This window comes from Palaemon carinicauda, chromosome 35, assembly GCF_036898095.1.
Source record: "Palaemon carinicauda isolate YSFRI2023 chromosome 35, ASM3689809v2, whole genome shotgun sequence".
Lineage (NCBI taxonomy): Eukaryota > Metazoa > Arthropoda > Malacostraca > Decapoda > Palaemonidae > Palaemon > Palaemon carinicauda.
In genome coordinates, this window is record NC_090759.1 from 59,732,290 (window position 1) to 59,737,575 (window position 5,286).

Below are 5,286 nucleotides of genomic sequence, written 5' to 3' on the forward strand. Positions count from 1 at the left end.
ATATATATATATACATAAATATATATATATATATATATATATATATATATTATTATTATTATTATTATTACTTGCTAAGCTACAACCTAGTTGGAAAAGCAGGATGCTATAAGCCCAGGGGCCCCAACAGGGAAAATAGCCAAGTGAGGAAAGGAAACAAGGAAAAATAAAATATTTTCAGAACAGTAACATCATCTAAATAAATATTTCCTACATAAACTATAAAAACTTTAACAACACAAGAGAACGAGAAACCAGATAGAATAGTGTGCCCGAGTGTACCCTCGAGCAAGAGAACTCTAATCCAAGACAGTGGAAGACCATGGTACAGAGGCTATGGCACTATCCAAAACTAGAGAACAATGTATGTATATATATATATATATATATATATATATATATATATATATATATATATATATATATATATATAAACAGGTCATCACATTTGTTACACGATAGCTCGGTTAAAACCGCGTTTATGAGTGTGGCCATGCTGTTTAGAAATTGTTAATGTTTCTTTTTTTATTTACTCCGTTTGCCAAAGTGAAAATGAGACACGAGCAACTTGCATCTTGAACCACTAATGAGGAGAGAAAGTTTAACATGCCCCTAACCCTTGTTCATTTAATACCGTGCCATAATACCTCTGGCGTCCTAGTTATCCACCACTGTAAATACCCACTCTTCTAGTACTAAGTTCAGTTTTACCCTACACTCCTACTCTTAGCCTGTTATTATTTCTTTCTCATCATCTCCCTTTTTTAGTATTCGTTTGTTACACTCTCTAATTCTCATCCTAAACGCTTCACTTTCATGTTAATGATGCTACTCGACGAAATAAATATTGCAGCTTGGCAACTCCACCTCTCACCTGAGCTTACGCTCAGGTGACCCTCCAATACTATCTGTTTTCCGATTCGTTCATTTTTCATTTTGTTGCATAATTTAAGAAAGGATTTGATGATTAGTTAAGCAGCGTAGGGATTAAAGATCTTACGAACAATATGCTGATATAGAAAAAGGGTACAGAGAGCAGAAAATTTAATCATATAACAAATATCACGAATGAAGCATCCTCATCGGTCAATGGAGCATAACTCACAAGCGAGAGAGTCAGCCCGTTCACTCAACCTCAGAGCCCAGTGCCTGTCTGGACCGTGGTGGGAGTAGGTGTGTCCTGCTCCGTCTGTCTGTGATTGTCCACGTGTTTTGTGTGTGTTTTATTTAATTACCTATATTTTGACTGAGGAGGAACAGATCGGCAAATAGACGCTTCTCTCGCAGCAGAGTGAAACTATTATCTGGCTTCGTTTACCTGGTAAGGATCGTTATTTTGTTAATTGGTTGTTTGGCAGAATAGTTTAATGATGGGAATGTAAAACCTATTCGTAACATAATTTTACCTACTTCATATTACAGTTTTAGTAGATGGTAACAGTTCTGCGTGTGCTTTGGAATTTGCCAGCATGCACTGCCAATTTGCGAGGATGTAAACCTAATATGGTTTCATGTGCCATGTCGGAAACTGCCAAGTAATCACGAAAGATAATCAAAGAAGTCACACACACACAAGTCGATGACCTAACCGGGAAGGTTTATCAACCTTCCGTGTTGTGGACGTGAACGATAACTTGACTGTCAATTTATCCATTATTTTGTATACAGTCGTTAATATGATAAGTGCTCATAACTTCGGTAATACGAAGACAGCAAACAGTATAGTTAAAGTCTTAACAAACGGTGCTCAACTTCGAAAATGAACACGGAATTAGATATAGAGTTCCAAAGCTTAGACATGGCAATAGAAAAGTAGTAAAGTAATGACTTTGTTGAATATTTCTTCACCAATGCAATATAATATCTCGCAGTAGGTTAATGGCAGGAAGGAATTATGATATTGATATAAAAATCCACGTAAGCTCAATATGACTGAAATCCTTGTTACTAGACGCACGCAAGCGTAAACGTTTCGAGGGTAAAGTTAGAAAAAACATGTAGGAGGGACAAAAACTTGTAATTGGTATTTTCCAGTAATTCGTGGGATTGCATGTGACTGCTGCATATCTATATCTACCTATATATATATATATATATATATATATATATATATATATATATATATATATATATATATATGTATATGTGTGTGTTTATATATATATATATATATATATATATATATATGTGTGTGTGAATAATAATAAATATGTGTATGTATATATATATATATATATATATATATATATATATATATATATATATATATATATATTATAATTCATATATAAAGTATATATGTATACATATATATATATATATATATATATATATATATATATATATATATATATATATTTATATATATATGTATACAGTACATATATGTATATTGAAAAGGCCTTTTCAACTTTATGCAATTCATTTAAAATTTCATGTGCGATTCTTAATGGAAACTTTACTATTGATGACCAAATCCAGTTGCACAAAATGTGCATATTGAGAATGTCTTTTAAGGACTTTTGATGTTCAATCTATCCAGTAAATGTTTTAATTATTTCGTTATACCTGTTTCAACTCCTGTTTTGTCTGATCGCTGATCGCCATCGTCTGATTTTCATCTTGACTTGTTAGTCAAAAACGTAGTGGTCTAATAAATTTCGTACCCTTAATCAGGATCTTAATCTCTGGCACCATCGTTCAGTTAGTTCTTTGTACATGTTGCTTTTTTTCATAATTCTGACTATTCTTTGCATTCATATCTTCCCATCGTGTACGTAGTACTAGGTATGCACTTGATGATAATAGTGATGCCATATTCATCATAAGGCTCAATACTACACAACATTCTGGAAGTTTTATCCCAGATTGTGAAATGATCTTCCTAAACTGGTAGTTCAATCGGTGGAATTCTGAAGTTCAAATTTGTTGCGAATGCTTTTTTGTTGAACATGTTGAAAAGATGCAGACAAAGAAGAAGAAGAAATACGTTTCATAGTTTATATATGCAAATCCTTTTTTTGTTGAGCATTTTGACCTTAAACACGTTTCATAGTTTATATATGCCTTATCTATTTAACCTTGTACCTGATCTTGATGTATTCTATATATATCATTTTTGAATAGCTTATTCGTTACGTAATATTTTCTATATATATTATTTTTGAATATTTTTTTCGTTACTTTTCTATTTTCTTTTCAATCTGGAATGTTTTCCCTTTTGTAAACTTTGGGTTTGTAGCATTCTGCTTTTCCAATCAAGGCTGTTTCTTGCCTAGTTATGAAAATTGTATATAGATAGATATATAGATAGTTACTTAGATATGTACGTACAACGAATGTATGTATACTAGCATATGAAGGTCTCTCTCTCTCTCTCTCTCTCTCTCTCTCTCTCTCTCTCTCTCTCTCTCTCTCTCTCTCTCTCTCTCTCAATGATAGACGCGGTCGCTTGCCATGAAAAAGTCCCCCTTGATTAACACCAATAAAAACGCACTTGTTATAGGATCGCCATATATATTCAACTACAATAGGTCATTTGAATGGAATCCTATCCATGGGAAAATATGGGAATTTCATAACCACAAATTAGGGTTTTTATTAAACGTTCGAATACTTTTTGATACATTATTAGTTTTCATTACTTTTTCAGGAATTATTTTTTCTCAAATGAAGTTTTTGTTCTATCATATTACAGTGTGTATATATATATATATATATATATATATATATATATATATATATATATATATATATATATATATATATATATGTGTGTGTGTGTGTGTGTGTGTGTGTTCTTTTCCAAATTTCTTCCTCAGATTTCATGCATTTTTCTTTTTTTTTGCATTTGCAAGTACTTAATATTACTTGTCATTTTTGTGGAAACGTATGGATGCTCTGTAGTCATAAATTGCTTTATGGGAAATCATTCGATCGAATTATTATTATAAAGTTTCAGTGGAAACAGTTTGTGAAATAATTGTCATATTCCTCAACAAAAACAAATGGTATATACATCATATTCGAATAAGCTTTTTACTTTAAATTTGGTTTTAAACTCGTTTATTTAAAAGTAATGGGAATAATATAAAATTAAAGTAGCCCATGGGAAACATCCCTACCTGTCTATTTGTTGTAGTTGGGTTCGAGTCCCGCTCAAGCTTGATATTTTCTTGTAGTATATGTATTCTCACCAACCTTGTGAGCTAAGGATAGGGGGTTTGGGGGGGGGGGCCTATAGGTCTACCTGCCGAGTCTTCAGCAGCCATTGCCTTACCTTTCTTAGTCCTAGCTTGGGTGGTCAATCTGAAGGGTATTGTCCTGTCTGTAGGGCATTGTCACTGTCCCTTGATTCTGCCATTCATGATTGCCCGTGTCCCATGCCTCTGCCATTCATGAGGGACCTTTAAACAGGAAAATTAATATATAATCTTTTCTATAACCGTCTTTTGATTGTTCTTTTTCATTTCGTTTCAACTCCAAAGACCAGACATAGTATGTCTTCTTTTATTATTATTATAATTATTATTATTATTATTATTATTAGTATTATTATTACTTCTTGTTAAGCTACAACACTAGTTGGGAAAGCAGGATGCTATAAGTCCAAGGGCTCCAACAGGGAAAATAGCTCAGTGAGGAAAGGAAATATACAGGAGAAGTTTAAGAATAGCAACATTAAAATAAATCTTTTATATATATACTATAAAAACTTCAAAATAACAAGAGGAAGATAAATAAGAAAAAATGGTGAGCCTGAGTGTACCCTTAAGCAAGAGAACAACCCAAAGACAGTGGAAGGTCATGGTACGGACGCTTTGGCAGACTAGAGAACAACGGTTTGATTTTGGAGTGTCCTTCTTCTAGAAGAGCTGCTTACCATAGCTAAAGATTCTCTTCTACCCTTACCAAGAGGAAAGTGGCTACGAAACAATACCATTGCAGTATCTAACCTCTTGTGTGAAGAATTGTTTGGTAATCTTAGTGCTGTCAAGTGTATGAGGACAGAGGAGAATGTGGAAAGAATAGGCCAGACTATTCGGTGTATGTGTTGGCAAAGGGAAAATGAGCCGTAACCAGTGAGAGGTGTTCAATGTAATATTATCTGGCAAGTGAAAGGACCCGACAACTCTCTAGCGGTAGTATAATTTCATTTCAACAGCAAAGACCAGACATAATATATCTTCTCTTTTGACTGTTTTAATGTTTTATTTCGTTTCAACTGCAAAGACTAAACAAGACACAACTGGTCTTCCGTCGTATTTCTCCTCATTTATAAACACG

General features: G+C 33.2%; 1 protein-coding gene across 11 annotated transcripts in view; it reads left to right on the plus strand.

Annotated features, from left to right (window-relative positions):
- The first annotated feature begins 1,154 nt into the window (after positions 1–1,154).
- LOC137627785 (uncharacterized) overlaps positions 1,155–5,286 on the plus strand; it is a 481,638-nt gene continuing 477,506 nt past the window's right edge. For all 11 annotated transcript variants that reach the window (XM_068359127.1, XM_068359129.1, XM_068359130.1 and 8 more), the window contains exon 1: positions 1,155–1,321. The gene's annotated coding sequence lies outside the window, so the exon portion shown is untranslated. The remainder of the gene's footprint in view (positions 1,322–5,286) is intronic.